This window comes from Odocoileus virginianus, unplaced genomic scaffold (assembly GCF_023699985.2).
Source record: "Odocoileus virginianus isolate 20LAN1187 ecotype Illinois unplaced genomic scaffold, Ovbor_1.2 Unplaced_Scaffold_5, whole genome shotgun sequence".
NCBI lineage: Eukaryota > Metazoa > Chordata > Mammalia > Artiodactyla > Cervidae > Odocoileus > Odocoileus virginianus.
Genome location: NW_027224267.1, coordinates 2,251,324 through 2,269,936, shown reverse-complemented (window position 1 = coordinate 2,269,936; position 18,613 = coordinate 2,251,324). Strand labels below are relative to the sequence as shown.

The 18,613-nt window shown below is 50.1% G+C and overlaps 1 protein-coding gene across 4 annotated transcripts in view; it reads left to right on the top strand.

Annotated features, from left to right (window-relative positions):
- The first annotated feature begins 2,625 nt into the window (after window positions 1-2,625).
- KIAA0232 (KIAA0232 ortholog) overlaps window positions 2,626-18,613 on the top strand; it is an 80,715-nt gene continuing 64,727 nt past the window's right edge. For 2 of the 4 annotated variants that reach the window (XM_070462441.1, XM_070462442.1), the window contains exon 1: window positions 2,627-2,755. The gene's annotated coding sequence lies outside the window, so the exon portion shown is untranslated. Of the gene's footprint in view, window positions 2,756-18,613 lie in introns of all 4 variants that reach the window. The other 2 variants (XM_070462444.1, XM_070462443.1) reach the window with 2 other exon arrangements.

Below are 18,613 nucleotides of genomic sequence, written 5' to 3'. Positions count from 1 at the left end.
GTTCATCCCTACTCAACTTAAATACCTCTTCCACCAAAGAAGACTTCTGGTTCCACTAGTTCATGGTTTATAAAAACTTGTCTGTGGCAAAATGAGAAAAAGGTCAGTAAACCGTGTGTGTGTGTGTGTGTGTGTGTGTGTGTGTGTGTACAAAGTTGACAATCATGCTACCTTTCTTCTGAAAATGTGATTTATTGTTACTACAGTCATCCCTCTGTTCAGCCAGGGTTGGTTCCAGAACCCTTTCTATAACAAAACTGGAGGATACTCAAGTCCCTTATATAAAATGGCACAGTATTTGCATATAACCTATGCATATTTCCCTCCTCCATACTTTAAGTCATCTCTGCTGCTGCTGCTAAGTCGCTTCAGTCATGTCTGACTCTGTGTGACCCCATAGATGGCAGACCACCAGGCTCCCCCATCCCTGGGATTCTCCAGGCAAGAACACTGGAGTGGGTTGCCATTTCCTTCTCCTTAAATCATCTCTAGATTACCTATAGCCCTTAATGCAATGTAAATAGTTATTACAATGTAAATGTTATGTAAATAGTTGTGGCAAATTCAAATCTTGCTTTTTGAAACTTTTTGGATTTTTTTTTTCCTAAATATTTTTGACCCACAGTTGGTTAAATCTATAGATGCAGACCCATGGATACATAGGGTCAACTGTATTTTTATTTTTTTACTGTTAACAAGTCCTTTTCATTAAGTACTGAGCATGTCGTTGCTGTTCAGTTGCTGAGTCATGTCCAATTCTTTGACCCCTGCCTCATGCCAGGCTCCCCTGTTCTCCACTATCTCCCAGAGTATGCTCAGATTCATGTCCACTGAGTCGATGATAATAAGTATAGATGACAACAAAGTTAACAATGTGGCAAAAATTAAAAGCTGACCACTCTTTGCCAATCCCTTATATTGGTGGGGAATTTCAGAGGTCTGTGAAATCCCAGGTCTGGGGGCACCTGAGAACTAGACTCCATTATTTGCCCCTTCTTTGTACCCAAGCCATCCTGGATTTCCCACAGCCTCTTCCCAGAGTGTAATCTCCAAGAGGGCAGATCCACCTGGCTCGGCCTCCAGCCAGACCCAGAACTGGCGCTGAGAAGACACTGGCTAAATGCACTGATTCATGTGGAGATGCTGAAATAAACTGGGGGGGGGGGGGCGCAACCGGTGAAGGGAGGGAGCTGTGTAAAGGAGCAGACAGACCCCAGACCTTAGAGCCAGGCTCCTGGGTTCAAATCCTGCAAGAGAGTGCAGTTCAAGGGAGCCAGATCTCCTCACCTACTCAGGAACAGTAAAAGGGAGAGTTGCTCAGTCGTGTCCGACTCTTTGCAACCCCATGGACTATAGAGTCCATGGAATTCTCCAGGCCAGAATACTGGAGTGGGTAGCCGTTCCCTTCTCCAGGGGATCTTCCCAACCCAGGAATCGAACCAGGGTCTCCTGCATTGCAGGCAGATTCTTTACCAACTGAGCTATCAGGGAAGCCATAAGTCGAGGTGGAACCCTTTACTTTCTCAGAGCCTCAGGTTGAGGGATGATCATGCCTTGGTCCAGCATTCTTCTCAAGAACAAAAGACAGATGTACAGAGAAGGACTTGGTAGATACTGTGCAGGTATCAATAGCTCATGGCCATTTCTCCAGCACCTGCAGCTCATAGTGTCCAGTTTCCCCCATCCCAGCCCTCAGGTCAGCTTCTCCCCCACCAGGAGCTGGTTCGGGAACCTGGCCTTGCAAGTTCTGAACAGCAAAGCTCAGAACCCGGCACCCAGTAGGCGCTCAACAAATCCATCAGGGCACCATGACATCCAGGCAGGTCCCCCTCCCTCCAAAGTTAAGTAGGTAACCTCTCGGGCTCCTCCTTCCTGTCTGGTGCCTTTTTTCAGGACAGGTCTAGGAATCACATTTAGGAAAAGTAAGTGGGTGTGAAGAGACTCTGCTTCAAAGGTTAGTGCCTATTTTTGTTCCCACTTCCGAATCTTCCAGAATTTATTTTTGCCTCCTTAATAAAAAGAGCCCTGTCGCATTTCCTTAGCTTGTCTTCTGGATTTTTTTCTTTTTTTTTTTTTTAACCGGTATTTTAAACCGCCCACTGCAGCCATCCCAGGACGCGGCGAGGAGGTGGTGGGAGAGGAGGAGTGCACAGACAGGTGGAGCGTGTGCCCGCGAAGGCGGGGACCCGGGCGGCGGCCCGGGGGCGGGGAGGGGCGGTGACGGAGTTCAGGAGCCCCACGCGCCCCTGCACCCGGGGGCAGGAGGCGGGTGCGCCTCCGCTCCGACGCCCCGCACACCGCGGGTGGTGGTGGTGGGGCTCCCGCCTGCAGTCCTCCAACCCCCTCCCCGCCTGCGACCCCAGCACCCACCCGCCGCTGTAACGCTCCCGCCAGCCAGCAGGCCCCTCCGCGCGCGGGCACGCGCGCGGCCCCGGAGGCGCCCTGGAGTCGGCCGGAGGGGCGGGGCCGGGGCGGGGCGGCGGCGCTGATGTAATCCCGGCGCCTGGGCGGAAGGATATGGAGCGCAGCCGGCTGGCGGGGCGCTGAGGCCGGTTGCCGGGTAACGGAGCGGAGCGGCCGCGGTGCACCGCCCCCCCCGCCCTCCGCCGAGTGGCGCCGCCGCCGCCGCTGCCGCCGCCGCTTTACGTCAGGCGCCCGCCCCGGCCCGCCCGGCGCTCGGCAGCCGCTCGGAGCCCGCGGAGCGAGGAGGCGCCCCCGCCGCGGCCGCCGCGCCGCCCGGCCGCTCGCTCGGCAGGTACCACGGGGCTGGGCTGGGGCCCGCCCGGGGCTGGGCCGGGGCGGGCGGGGCCGGGCCCCGGGCGTGTGGTACGCTCCGGGCGCGGGGACCCCGGCGCCTGGGGGGCGCGGGCGGCGGCGGCGCGCGGGCCGGACGATGAGTGCGCACAATGGGCCGCGCTGGGAGCGGCTCTCCGGGAGTCGAGGCGGAGCGCGCGGGACCCCGAGGGCCGGGCCGGGCCGGCGGGGTGGGCGCTCGCGGCGGCGCTGCACCCTCCCGTCCTGCATTGTCCTTTAGGGGCTCCCCTCCGACCCCGGTGGAGGGAAGCGGCCGGCGGGGGCGGGCGGGCGCGCGGGCCTGTGGCTCTCTGCGCGCGCGGGGCGGGCCCTGCGGCGCCAGGTCCGGCGAAGGTTATACGGCCGCGCGCGCGCGCGCTCCGAAGGGCCGGAGCCGGCCTCCTGCTCTGGCCGCCAGCGCGAGCGTACCCCCCGGCGCCACCGAGGAGTGGGGTGGTCGCCGGGGAGAATTGCCTCCGCCCCGGCACCCCCGGCGCCCTGAGCAGCGGGGTGATCACCGGAGAGATAGATGCCTGCGCCCCGGGACAGAGCGGGGCGGCGCGCGCTTGTACTCGGGCCTGCTGGGGCAAACCATCAAAATCGTGGCAGAACCCGGGTTTTCGATTTCTCTCCTTCGCCACCTTTCATTTTTTGTCCTCTAGAGGCAAGCTCAGGAGAGCCAACCTGGCCAAAAAAAAAAAAAACCCAAAAAACTGTAGGAGATTTAGCGGGTCGGGGGGACAGAACTAAGTATGGTTTCTGCTAATCACTTGCGGGTGAGTGCTTGGATGTCTAGCCCGTGCGTGTGTGCTGTGGTCAGTCGTGTGTCCGACGCTTTGCGACCCCCCACCCGCAATGGACTGTAGCCCGCCAGGCTCTCTCCATGGAATTCTCCAGGTGAAAACATTGGAGTGGCGTTGACATGCCCTCCTTCAGGGGATCTTCCCGATCCAGGGATCGAACCCGGGTTTCCCGCATTGCAGGGGGATTCTTTACCGACTGAGCCACCAGGGAAGCCCCCTGGATATCTAGGATACTTGGATATCGGATATTTCGTCCAGGTTCGTAAGAGTGAGCTTTATACGTCTGGGTCTTTCCATGTTTAAAAAAAAAACAACCACCACCAAACAGTGGTAGGAGATCGGTGAAGAGTTGGGGGCAAGCAGTTTTGATAATAGATGACGTCCTGGGTAAAACTAACTACACAGTCAAATCCTAGTGCTAGCTAGGTGCCAGAGCACCTTGACTATTTCATAAGACTTTGAATCCGACGTGGGGAGTTCTCCCACTTTGCAGCCTGAAGGTCAAATATTCTCCCATCGGTTATTTTGGATTGATCCATTCATAGGTGGTTCTTAGGCTCTTGATGACATTTCTTTGCGACAGAAATGATTCCTGAAATTGTGTCTTTGCACACCTATATTTATGCGTAGGTATACACTTTTGGGGCTTCCCTGGTGACTCAATGGTAAAGCATCTGCCTGCAATGCAGGAGACCTGGTTCGATCCCTGGGTTGGGACGATCCCCTGGAGAAGGGAATGGCTACTCACTCCAGTATTCTTGCCTGGAGAATCCCATGGACAAGAGGAGCCTGGTGGGCTACAGTCCATGGGGTCCCAAAGAGTTGGACCCAACTGAATGACTAACGTTTATACTTATATGTAAGCTTCTTGCAATGCATACTTATTGTGTTCTATATTCAGTTACTGTACTTGCTAAATAATTTTTAGTAATTCAAAAATATTTACTGTTTCAGTTTGGGCACATGTATAACAGTTTTTACATAAACCGGTGTCATCTAGTTTGGCCACTGAAACATTGAAAGAAGTAGAGAATATTACTCTTAAGTATTTAATATTGCAGAAGATAGAAGTAGAGGTACAGATGCATTGTTTTTCAGGAAAAGTACAGGTCTTTACCATGAGGCCAACACAAGGCAAATCTAACTATTTTAAGGGTAATTAGCTTATTTGTTACACAAGTTGTAACCATTTAAGAAAAGTAAATGGAATTTTAGAAACTCTTTTAAAGATGTCATAGATCACTCTGCTTTATTTTGCAGTAGCATTTTCAAAAGCAGTAAGATTGATTTTGCCTTGTGTGGGGAAGTGCGGAGCCTAGGTTCTCCCTATTGTAGCAGCATTTGACTTGGAGCAGTTAATGGCCCTCTGAGCCAGTTTTCTCATCTGTAAAATGGGGAGCGTAATGATACTTGTCTCACAGGATGGTTGGAATGATCAGGTGAGGGAAGATGTGAAGTCGTTCTGTCAGCCTTCAGTCCCTTTTAAAATATGAGCTGGTGCTAATGTGTCAAAGCTTTTGATTCCTGTCCTGGCTGATAGCTTTTCCTAGGCTCCTCCCCAACCCTTCCTGTCTGCACTTTGACCGGCTGTCAGGTCATCTTTCCTAAGCACAGATTGGATCTTGTCAGTCTCTGGCTCAGAAAGCTTCTAACCCTGCCTGTTGTGTGGAGACCGCAATCCAGACCCTGCAGTCTGGCCCCAGCCGCTCTGAACCTCACCTGTCGTCTTGGTTCCCTTCTCACACTGCCCCTCCAGAGGGCTCTTGGTTCTCTGATCAGCCTAGCTGCTTCAATCCCTTTTGTAATCTTTTTCTCCAGTTGGAATGCCCTGTCTTACTTCCACCCACTCCACTTTTTTAAAAGTCCACATCTGATTTTAGGTCCTCTCTGGAGCCCTTTGGAAATCCTATCAAAGTGAATTATTCATTTCTGCAGTCACAGTCCTCTTTTTTACTTTCATTATTGCCTGTATCACGTGTTGTGTTTGTTAAACTCTGGCTGTGGTGACCGTGTCATTGTTTTATCCCCAACATGAAAATGTCTAAATGTTTGCTGAATAAAGTCAAAGTCTGTAATCCACCTTATGAAGAATATTATTATTATAAAGTATTTTAATAACAAACATCAGTACCAACCACGGCACTGGGAATCTGGGAATGAGGTTTAGGATGTTGAAGATAGTTAATACTGAGAATATTTATTTTCAATTATTTCTGATCTCTCATAAAACACCAAGTGGTATTTTTATACAAAAATAACAAACAAACCACCTCTGCCCTGTGTGTTGAAACTTTCAGGGTCCACAAGCCAGCACTGCTGACTGAAGTCAGTCTCTTGGGAGAGGGGATCAGAGCACACGTTTTAAAACATTCCTTACCTTTGAAATATAATTGCATTCCCAGCAGATTACCAGCATTTTGTTTAAAACATTTTTGGTGGGTTTATTTTTTGGAGATTTTTGTGCTCATAAAAAGTAAACTCTTTTTGAGGGTGCTTGTTTAAAATCCGTCAGGTCCGAATTTGGAAGACTCAGGTTTGTGTCTCGGCTCATCCCTCACCCCTGGGTCACTGTGGGCAAGTTAGCTAAATCTCTCTTGAACTTGTTTCTTTATTTTGTGAGAAGTCTGTGCTATTTTTGCCTTGTGGTGTCACTTAAAGTGGCTGTTCTTTGTGCACTGCGCGCCCTCGTTCAGTGCACAGGTAAGAAGGATGGCATAACGTCACAGGACGCTCGTCCTCCCCGTTCCCCAGGCTGGAAACTTTCTGAGTCTTCCTTTTCTTGACGAGATTTTTACCAAGTCTGTCTCCATGTGTCTTTTCCATCAACCTCCCCCCCGCCTCAGCAGTTCCTCTGTCCCTGCCGTCCCTGGCTCCTGTCTGTCCTTGTGGAGGTTGTTCCTGTAGGTAGGCCTGCTGACTGGCCTCCCTTTCTCTAGTGCTTCTGTGTTTTGTTACCAGAATTATTCAGTATGTAAAGTCAGATCATATCACACCTGCCCCCCCCCCCCCAACTCTGCCGCAGGTATATAGCAGAGGTTCTCAACATCTCCCTCCATTCTATCACACCTGAGGGTTATGACCTAGTTCTGTTGGTAGGCTTACTCCCACAAAGATTTTCCCCTTGGAGGCATCACCACCTGGCCAGCTGAGAATTAGTGTTAAAGGGTTAGGAAATCATTGAGACCTATGCCATCTGGCATCATTGTAACTTTTAGCTTCATCTCTCACCACCTGGTATTTCAGCACTTAGACCTCTGGCCACTTCCATGGTTATTTGTCCGACTTCTTTACTCTGGAATGGATTTTCTGCCTTTTTTTCCCCTTCTTAGCAGAATCCTTAATACTGAAGGCTTGACTTCAGTGCCGCTGCGTCTATGAAAGAAGCTTCCTCTGACTTTCAGAATCAACTCCTCACTATCCGCCCACACGGTGCTTGAGGCTGCCCCCACTCAGCTGTTTTTTCTTTCTGACTTTTCAGTTTATTCGTTCCATGGATTATAAACTCCTTAAGAAAAGAGAGGAAATTCTTGACCATGGCTGACTGTCCCGCTACTGTGTAATACAGTCTTTCACGCAGTTCTTACTGGTTTGAATGCTGGGCTGAGTTAACTCGAGCAGTCTGCGTTCTCTGAATTTGGCAGAAGGGGAGTGGGGTTGGAACGGCTGCATGTGTGAGCTTCATGAATCCATGTGCCACTCAGATCAGGGCCCAGCGTGCAGTCAGCGCTCAGGGAGTGGCAGCCTTGAGCTGGTAATTGCAGCAGGTGTAGAGAGCACTAGTGGTTGGGTCGGTGTGTCGATTGAGTGTAAACGTTGGTTACTGTCACAGTGTTCCCAGATTTATTTCTGGCTCCTGTGTAAAGGAAAAAGAATAATCATCTGGTCTCCCCACCTTCACTGTTCCACTGGTTTTGGGAATAAGCAAAAAAGTGAGTGTTGGGTTGGAGGGAGCGTTTGCACAAGCAGATGCACGGTGGTGGTCCGGAATTATTCTGAAGACGAGTAAGTTTTTCTGTAAGTGAGCTTAGGAAAGTGGAAAAGGGATTGTCACATTTTCTCCTTGGTTTTTTTTTAAGTAAAGCACGTGTTTCTGTTGTAATCTGGTGGCAGAATCTTACATATATGTTTCTCATTTTATTTTCCTTTCCTGCTGCGCGGGGTCTCGCTGCTGCGCGAGGGTTTTGTCTGGTTGCAGCGCGTGGGGGCCACTGTAGTCGCAGTGCGCAGGCGTCTCACTGCGGGGGCTCCTCCTGGGAGCGGGGGCTCGCGGGCTGCGGCTTTGGTCGCTGTGGCGCCCGGGCTTGTCTGCCTCTCGGCATGTGGCCCCTTCGCAGCCGAGGGGTTGAACCCACGGCCCGGCACTGAGAGGCAGCTTCTTCGCCACTGAGCCAGAGGGCCGTCCTTACGCAGTATCTGTAATGACTCGAAGTTCTGTTTCTGACATCATCTCCGAAGCTTCTTCCTTTCCCCAGGCCTTCTCTGGAGTTCTCTGTCTCCCTATGTCTGCTCAGCAGTCTTGCTCCCAGGCTGGAGAGGGAGAAGCTTGGTGCTGAAAACCAGCTGTAATTCTGAAACTTTTAATTAAACATTGAGTTACTGTTCTTAAGATGATATGCATTACTGATTGACAGGCTGTATCCAGCATGGTATCTGGTTCTAACGTATATGAAATTCCCTAAACTTGCAGCCACATAAGAGTGTGTTTCAATTGCTGCTTTGCTGACCTTCTTTGTGATTATGAGCTTTAAAAAAAAAAAAAACATTGGAAATCTCTATATTGAAACCCACCCCAGAGAATTGAGGGTGATCTATCCCAGGGGATGAACCTAGTAAGAGTTAGAACTGAAAGCACTAGGACAGTTTAGAAGGTGAACAACTGCAGAAAACACTGGCGATCGTGTTGCTCTGTGTCTGTGTTCTTCGCTAACGGAGTGGAGAGAGAATGTGAGTTCTGTGTGTGTGCATACGTGTGTGTATGTGTCTGTGGCTATGTGACAGGAGGCGAGACCAGACACCGTGTGTGTGCGGGTGTGCGGGCGTGCGTGTGCGTGCGGTCTCTGTCGTGCCGGCACAGGCAATGGTCGCTCAGTGCCCAGCGTACCCCCGAGCCAGTGGCGTGTGGGGGCAGCGGCGGGCCCCGGCGCGTCTTCAGGGTTCTTCTTTGGTGGTAACGGTCGTTAACCTCAGCAACAGGGAGAGGTAGGAAGCGGGGCGGGATGTGTTTTCCCTTCCAGCCAGGAGTCTGTTTTCTAGCCCAGTTACATTTCCCAAAGTACCTGTGGTATCTTAATAGCCAGGGCAGAACTGTTTCAAAATTGTTTGCCCAAGTTTGGGCCTTTAGTCAAGCTCTTTATTTATTTATTTTTCCTTCAGTTACAAGCCTTTTCTTAGGTGTCTGATAACCTTTTGCTCCTCGTTAGCATCTTCCTTGAAGATTTTAATGGTGAGAAAGTTGAAAACAATACTTCATTGAAGTACAGTCGACTTACAAAACTGTATTAGGTTTGGTCTCACAACATAGTGATTCAGTTATTTTTACACATCGACAGAATGTCACCAGGAGAAAGCTGAAATTGAACAGACGCATTTGTGGTCCTTTATTTGGTGGTGGTGGTGGTCATGACTTGCCACTACTTCCTTTGATTACCCCCATAGATAATGATTACTGATCATATTGTTAATTTTTTGTTAGTATCATCAAAGCTGTTTCTTATTTTTATAAAATATAAAACTTAATTTATTAAAACTATGATTTACCAAAACATTGTTTTGAATATGTGTGTGTGCTCAGTCGCTAAGTTGTGTCCGACTCTTTGTGACCCCATGGACTGTAGCCCGCCAGGCTCCCCTGTCCATGGGATTCTCCAGGCAAGAATACTGGAGTGGGTTGCCATGCCCTCCTCCAGGGGATCTTCCCGACCCAGGGATTGAATCTATGTCTCCTGCTTATCCGGCCTTGCAGGTGGATTCTTTACTCACTGAGCCACCTGGGAAGCCCCTGTCTTGAATACAGGCAACTCTTTTAAAACCTGTTTATTTACTTACTTTTTTAAGCCTATTTTTTTTTAAAGTACATGTTAAATCTAAAAAAGCAGTAAGTTTAAGTTGATCAGAAAAATCTCTTTCACCCCCTGCCCATCCTGTACTCATTTTGAAAAATGACCAATAAACTTCTTGGCTGTCATAGAAAAAAAATTGTGTCTACTTGAAACTTGTGGAGTCATAGTGGAGAATGTCATGTGTAAACAAACACTTTGTATCTGGAGTGCTTTCCATATCAGCATCTGTATCTTTACCACTTGTATATATCTACTTCACTGTGTTTTCTTTGATGTGCCTAGTTTTCTATGGTGTGGATGTGCCAGAATTTAGTTGATGGAGTGGACTTCCAAGTTGTTATTGTAACACTGTGAACATTTTTGTACATAATGTTTTGGTGAACTTTCTTGAGAAACCCTCTTACTCTAGGCAGCCTGAAAAAAGAAAACTAACCAGCAAGCTTCTAATTTCTTTAAATTATCATTGATAATATTAGTGATTATGATCATATTAGTGATTATCATAATTATAGTATTAATGATTATGATATTAATAATATGATCAATTAAATGATCATATTTTAAACATTTTCTTGGTGGCTTTATTAGCTTTAATAATTTTAGACATTAGCCTGGGCATTTTCTTCTTTGAAGTAGTCCTGAGAATTCAGTTCATTCGCTCAGTCATGTCTGACTCTTCGCAGTCCCATGGACTGCAGCACGCCAGGTTTCCCTGTCCATCACCAACTCCCGGAGCTTGCTCAAACTCATGTCCATTGAGTCGGTGATGCCATCCAACCATCTCATCCTCTGTTGTCCCCTTCTCTCCCTGCCTTTAATCTTTCCCAGCATCAGGGTCTTTTCTAGTGAGTCAGTTCTTCACATCAGGTGGCCAAAGTATTGGAATTTCAGCTTCAGCATCAGTCCTTCCAATGAATATTCAGGACTGATTTCCTTTAGGACTGACTGGTTTGATCTCCTTGCAGTCCAAGGGACTCTCAAGAGTCTTTTCCAAAACCACAGTTCAAAAGCATCAATTCTTTGACGCTCAGCTTTCTTTATAGTCCAACTCTCACATCCATGCATGACCACTGGAAAAACCATAGCTTTGACTAGATGGACTTTTGTTGGCAAAGTAATGTCTCTGCTTTTTAATATGCTGTTTAGGTTGGTCATAGCTTTTCTTTCAAGCAGCAAGCATCTTTTAATTTCGTGGCTGCAGTCACTATCTGCAGTGATTTTGGAGCCCAAAAAAATAAAGTCTGTCACTGAGGGTGGCAGTCCTGAAGGTGCGCAGGGTCATTTGGGGCTTTATTTAGTTGACAAGTGGTCGGAGTCGGTGGTGAAGTCGGAAGGCGAGGGACTCTTAGAAGCAGCTACAGAGGAGAGTGAGCTCACACTTGGCAAAGTGCTTCCTGCACGTGAGGCCTGTTGTTGGGGCCTCAGGTGAACTGTCTGCTGTACTCGTGACAGCTCTCGAGACAGGTGGCGGTGTCTTCATTGTACTGATGAGGAAGCTGGAGCCCAGAGGTCTCAGGACACTTCCCCAAAGTTAACACGACGCATGGCAGAGCAGGAGCCCCACTGTCTGTCTTTGTAACTTAAAAATGGACATCCTTTCCATGGCCCGGCTCTTCCTGGAGATTCATTCGTTTCCACAGTACTTGGCTGCGCTCACAGTGTCCCAGGCGTAGATGCCAGGATGGTTAGACGTGTGGGAGACGACCACGAGGGGGCAAGGGAGGGAGCAGGGGTGCTGGGAGGCGCCCTCGGCTTCCCCTCGGCTCCCCGTGCCCCGTGCAATCCTGCTCACGCAGGAAGAAGAGGTGGCGGAGCTGGGCAGTCTGGAGGCAGCCTTGGCCAGGCTTCGGGCTTTGTTGGAAGACAAGGGCTGGCACCCCCTCCTGGTCAGCACTGCTGGCAGCGAGCAGCCCGGGGACACGTGGCCTGCTGTTTGCCCTGGTGACGCTGCATGTGCAGCGGCCGGAGGTGGTTGTCAGCTGGGCCCCCCATGGCAGGCGGTCTCGGGACTGTCTGACCGCCCGTGGCCCACCACACCGTCCCGTGCTGGGGGTGGGGGAGAGTCAGCAGATGGATACACGGGCCACGTGAAGACTTAGGCCAGAGGGCTGCTGTGTTTTTAGGGTGGACAGGGAATGGCTCTCTCGCAAGAGGACCCTAGAGCGGAGACCTGGGGGAAACGTGGGAGACAGGCGGGGAGCCGTCTGAGGGGCAGAGCAAGTGGAAGGCCCCCGTCCTAGGTCATCACGAAGGCAGGGCCAGGAGGATTGGCTGACGGGCCGGTGGACTGTGAGAGGGGCCGGAGGAGTCAGGCTGACTCCAGAGCCTTTGGCTTGAGCAGTGGGAGCATGGACTTGAGCTCGATCGATGTTGGGAAGGCCAGAGCAAGATGCTGCTGGTGGTGGTGGTGCTGGTGAAGAATTTGTGGGCTTTTTGTTTTTTTTTTAAGAGACGTTGTGAGTTGAGATACCGATTAGACACCTGTCCGGTAGCTTGATGGTTCTATAATTTTGGGATTCAAGAGAGAGGAGGAGGTGAGAGGAAGTGTGGAAAGATCTCTTTGTGGACGTGTTTACAGTCATGGGAGTGGAGACCAGCTAGGCCTGGCCATTGAGTAAGGTAGCCGCCGCAGCCACATGTGGCTTCAGAGTGCAGGAAATGGGTCTAGATTGACTTGAGATGTCCCGTGTCAACTGTGCACCAGATTTCAAAGACTTAGTGTGGGGGGAAAGAATGTAAAATAGGTCACTAATGACTTTTACCTTGATTATATTTGGAGTGCTTAAATTTGGGGTCTCTCAAGTTATAAATGTATTATTAAAATGAATTTCATCTGTTTCTCTTCTTTAATATGGCTGCTAGGAAATTTTAAATTACATTGGTGTGACTCGGGTTTTGCTGCTGGATGGTGCCCAAGGAGGAAGTGAGTGTAAATAGAGAAGTGCCAGGGAGGCCAGGGCAGAGGAGGGGCGGGGCGGGGGTGGGCATGGTCGTAGTCTCTGCAGCTGGAGGGAAAGAATAGTGCCGGAGAGCGGGGCGCCCTGAGCCCCTCTTCCAGCCGGGCATGAGTCCGGGAGTGAGCGAGGCTTGGAGCTGGGCTGTCGAGCGGGCTCTCTCCCTACCCTGTTTTGTTTTTGTGTTTTAAGTGAGTCTCATCAAGACAAAAAGGCAGCCTTTCCCACAAGAGTTATAACGTGGCCTCTGCGGACGCAGCCCTCGGCAGTAGGAAGGAGCCCACATTCAGAGGACTGGACGCAGTTCACGCAGGCAGGTGACTGTAACCCTCAAAGTCTTGCTGCCAAAGCTTCCTCTCACCTTGTAACCTTCCCCTGATGAAACGACCGTGAGAATCCGTTGCCTTCCTTTTCCCGTTCTCAGCCCCGGACTGAACCTCGCTACCGTGTTACCGTCCGCTGCCTAAGCCTCTGGTTTTCTGGTTTACAGGTAGCTCAGGTGGCTGGCACCTCCTCGGCGTGATTCCCACCCACCCCTCAGCCCCCACCCCCAGGTCCACTTCCGGCCTGCCCAGGGCTCTGGAGCTGAGGAGCATGCCTGGGCCTCGCTGGCAGCAGGCGGGCTGAGGACCCCCTGGCGCCGCGCAGGGGCTTCTTTTTAGTAGGTCAGTAGGTGTCCCAGGCTTCCCTGGGGACTCAGAGAGGAAAGAATCTGCCTGCAATGCAGGAGACCTGGGTTCAGTCCCTGGGTCAGGAAGATCCCCTGGAGAAGGGAATGGCAACCCATTCCAGTGTTCTTGCCTGGAGAATTCCATGGACGGAGGAGCCTGGCTTGTAACATTGTACAGGAGGCGGTGACCAAAACCATCCGAAAGGAAAAAAATGAAAGAAGGTAAAGTGGTGTTCTGAGGAGGAGTCAGACATGACTGAGTAACTGAACTGAGGAGGCTTTACAAATAGTTGAGAAAAGAGAAGCAAAAAGTAAGGGAGAAAGGGAAAGATATACCCAACTGAATGCAGAGTTCTAGAGAAGAGCAAGGAGAGATAAGAAGGCCGTCCTCAGTGATCAGTGCAAAGAAATAGAGGAAAACAGTAGAATGGGAAAGACTAGAGATCTCTTCAAGAAAATTGGAGGTATCAAGGGAACTTCATGCAAAGATGGGTATAGTAAAGGACAGAAACAGTAAGGACCTAACAGAAACAGAAGAGATTAAAAAGAGGTATGGGTGTGTCTACCTCAACATATTTAATCTAAATTAAGCTCGTCTTATGTAGCTATTTTCCTTAACTTTGGATTTGCTGTTTTGGTAAACTTTCAATGGAAAATTAAATGCTTGACATCCAAAAAAAAAAGAGGTGGCAAGAATACATGAAGAGTTATACAAAAAAGGTCTTAATGACCCAGATAACCATGATGGTGTGGTCACTCACCTAGAGCCAGACATCCTGGAGTGTGAAGTCAAGTGGACCTTAGGAAGCATCACTACAAACAAAGCTAGTGGAAGTGATAGAATTCCAGCTAAGCTATTTCAAATCCTAAAAGATGATGCTGTGAAAGTGCTGCACTCAATATGCCAGCAAATTTGGAAAACTCATCAATGGCCACAGGACTGAAAAAGGTCAGTTTTCATCCCAATCCCAAAGAAGGGCAGTGCCAAAGAATGTTCAAACTACTGCACAATTGCACTCATTTCACATGCTAGTAAGGTTATGTTCAAAATCCTTCAAGCTAGGTTTCAGCAGTTTGTGAACTGAGAACTTCCAGATGTACAAGCTGGGTTTAGAAAAGGCAGAGGAGTCAGAGATCAAATTCCCAGCATCTATTGATCATAGAGAAAACAAGGGAATTCCAGAAAAACATCTGCTTCACTGACTACACTAAAGCCTTTGACTGTGTAGATCACAACAAACTGTGGAAAATTCTTAAAGATGGGAATACCAGACCACCTTACCTGTCTCCTGAGAAACCTGTATGCAGGATAAGAAGCAACAGTTAGAACCAGACATGGAACAACGGACTGGTTCAAAATTGGGAAAGGAGTACGTCAAAGCTGTGTACTGGCACCCTGTTTATTTAACTCGAAAGAGAGTACATCATGCAAAATGCCAGGCTGGATGACTCACAAGCTGGAATCAAGATTGCCAGGAGAAATATCAACAACCTCAGATATGCAGATGATACCACTCTAATGGCAGAAAGTGAAGAGGAACTAAAGAGCCTCTTGATGAGGGTGAAAGAGGAGAGTGAAAAAGCTGGCTTGAAACTCAACATTCAAAAAACTAAGATTATGGCATCTGGTCCCATAAATTTGTGGCAAATAGATGGGGGAAAAGTAGAAGTGACAGATTTTATTTTCTTGGGCTCCAAAATCACTGTGGATGGTGACTTCAGCCATGAAATTAAAAGACACTTGCTCCTTGGAAGGAAAGTTATTGACAAACCTAGACAACCATATAGTTTTTCCAGTAGTCATGTATGGATGTGAGAGTAGAACCGTAAAGAAGGCTGAGCACTGAAAAATTGATGCTTTCAAACTGTGGTGCTGGATAAAACTCTTGAAAGCCCGTTGGACTGCAAGGAGATCAAACCAGTCACTCCAGAAGAAATCAACTCTGAATATTCATTAGAAGGACTGATGCTTCAGCTCCAATATTTTGGCCACCTGATGCAAAGAGCCAGTTCATTGGAAAAGACCCTGATGCTGGGAAAGATTGAGGGCAGGAGGAGAAGGGGGCAACAGAGGATGAGATGGTTGGATGGTATCACCAACTCAATGGACATAAGTTTGAGCAAACTCCAGGGAGATGGTGAAAGACAGGGAGGCCCAGTGTGCTGCAGTCCGTGGGGTTGCCAAGAGTCAGACATGACTTAGCAATTATATGACAACTTATATCAGGCGAGTGTTTTTGCTCTTAGATATTACACTTTTTCCCCCCTTCATTTCGTTTTCTTGTCTCCAGACAAGCACACGTGCAAGTGGAAGAACAGTGTTTCTAGGCTTTTTCACTGACCACGCGGTAGACAGTGTCACAGAACCGAAACGCGTCTTAAGTGGGACATATTGGGGCCCTACTTGTGCAGGCCGGCCGTACCCTTGAAAGGGCTCAGGGAGCACCCTGCCGTCTGTACGGCTGCCCTGGAGCAGGGCCCATCTCGCTTTCTGTCTGGCTCGGGCCTCAGGTCTCCCAGCTTCTCAAGATGCCTCGAGACCTGTGGGGACAGTGCACTGTATCCAGAAACCATAGTTAAGAAGGATATGCTAGCGGGGGAGGTGGGGTAAGAATCTGCCTGCCAATGCAGGGGACACAGGTTCGACCCCTGGTCCAGGAAGGTTGCACCTGTCTTGGAGCGACTAAGCCTGTTCGCCACAACCACCTAAACCACAGCCCTAGAGCCTGTGCTCCGCAACGGGAGAAGCCACTGCAATGAGAAACCTGAGCACCTGAGCGAGAGGAGCCCTCGCCTGCCTCAACTTAGAGAAAGCCCGGGTGCAACAGTGGAGGTCCAGCACAACCAAATGAGCGGATTAGTAAAAAGAAGGACGGGCTAGATGCGAAGTAAAGAGGCTTGTCTTTGACTCTTCAGAATCGTCTGCCAGCAAGGCTGCAAGTCACATGAGGGGTGAACGGTATGGCGGAGAGGACACAAGCTTTGGACCTGGGCCCGCAGTGACCCCGATCCTGACCCGGGACCTTGAGTGCACGCTTCAGTTTCTTAACCCGTGAGACGAGGAGGTTTGGCTGACCTCAGTGCTTGCTGAGGCTGTGAAGGCAGGATCTGCACAACCTAGGGGCTCAGATGTTTGCTGAATGAATGAATGGGTAGAAGAATTCTTAGCCCAGGTGACTTCCTGCGTGAGGCAGGGGCTGGGGTGACGGGCAGGCCCCCCACCCCTCCCTCACCTGTGCCCCTTCAGCCCCTCTCAGGTTTAGTCCTGGGATCTACCACTTTGAGAAATGTTTGAACAACCCTGGATTAGGTGACCCCTCTCTGAACATGTCACCTCCCTGGACACCTTTTACCGGGATAAAAGTTGCTGGAGAATAAACACGGTTGGAGTCACACGTAGGGTGGGCCGTGCTGCAGACAGCTAGGTCCGAGAAATAGGGCCCCGCTGCCCCGGCGGCTGCGGACCACAGACGTTCTCGCTCGGTCCTGGAGTCAGCAGGTCCCCTGGCGTCGGCAGGGTTGGCTCCTGGAGATGCTGTGGGAAGACCCGCTCCGTGCCCCTCCCGTGACCTCTGGGGCTGCATTTCTCAGTGTGCAGGCGCACCAGTCTGGTCCCTGCCTCCGTCTTCATGTGACGCCCTTTGAGTGTGTCTGCCTAGATTTCCTCTTCCTTCTGAGGACATCAGTCGCTGACACAGGGTCTGAGCAGAGGTAGATGGTAAAATGAATAGTGGTTGTAAGAGGGTGAAGAGGAATGACTGACTGAGGGTGAGTCCATCGCCTAGGACTTTGATTAGTGCGCTCATGTTCTTAAAACACGTTTCCGCAGAGTGGGATCGTGGGCTCGGCCTCTTCTGCAGAGCGAACGATGTGCAGGCATGATCATTTCATGCATGTGCTGAAGTCACTTCTCGTGGCTTTTAAATTGCTGCGCAGCACTCCATCACTGCCTTCCGGGTGAGGCTGCCTGTGTCCCCCACGGTGTCTCGCACGAAGTAGACGTACCCCAAGTGGCGGCTGTTTCAGCTAAGGGGCCTGTGACTCTGATGGGGCCGTCGGTTCCTTTCTGAGTCCTTTGGTGGGTGGGTGCTCTGGAAAGCAGGTGCGGACAGTGTAGCCTGCAGCGTGGGGATTCGGATGTGCCCGAGGGGACCGCACCTGCACGCGGAAGGGAGCTGTTGGGCCGCCCGGCAGGCCCAGCCCAGCCCAGCCTTGCTCCCTTCCCGCCACAGGGAGCCGCGGAGCTCCGGTTACCCCAGATTGGAGCCGTGTGCGCGCCAGCCACTCACCACGTGGGGCAGTCCTGGGAAGGGGCATGGGGCGGCCAGTGGGGCGGCGTTTTTCTTAGAATGTTTTTGAGTGACTTGGTTTACTGGTTGACCTTCTGGAGAAATACAGGATAGGGCTGTTCCCGTTTGTCTCTGACTCCACTCAACACCCCTCCACTGTCTATGTAATATGTACATATGTGTGTGTGGGGGGGGGGGTGACACCCCTGTCTATGTAATATGTACATATGTGTGTGCAGGGGTGACACCCTCTGTGTATGTAATGTGTACGTGTGTGGGGGGTGACACCCCTGTGTATGTAATATGTACATATGTGTGTGCAGGGGTGACACCCTCTGTGTATGTAATGTGTACGTGTGTGGGGGGTGACACCCCTGTGTATGTAATTCGTACATGTGTGTGTGGGGGTGACACCCCCGTGTATGTAATATGTACATATGTGTGTGCAGGGGTGATACCCTCTGTGTATGTAATGTGTACGTGTGTGGGGGGTGACACCCCCGTGTATGTAATTCGTACATGTGTATGTGGGGGGTGACACCCTCTGTGTATGTAATGTGTACATGTGTGTGCAGGGGTGACACCCTCTGCATGTAACATGTACATGTGTGTGGGGTGATACCCCCACTGTATATGTAACATGTACATGTGTGAGAGGGGCTACACCCCCACCGTGTGTAACATGTGCATGTGTGTGGGTGACACCCTGCCATATATGTAATATGTACGTGTGGGGGTGACACCCCCACCGTATGTAACATATGCATGTGTGTGGGAGTGGCTCCCCTCACCGTGTATGTAATGTGCACATGTGGGGTGCTGACACCCCCACCGAGTGTGTAACATGCACGTGTGGAGGGGTTCGATGGTGAACAGAGTGATACTGCACATTAAGCTTTTCTTTCTCAGATTAAACACACTGGCTTCCTGAAACTTACATTACTTCACGTGTTATCTATGCTGACCTGCTGTTTTCTTGGTGTGGTCTAGACTTCCTTGATTTTCTGCGTGTTTTCAAATATTTATCAGTCGCATGGAGCTCCTT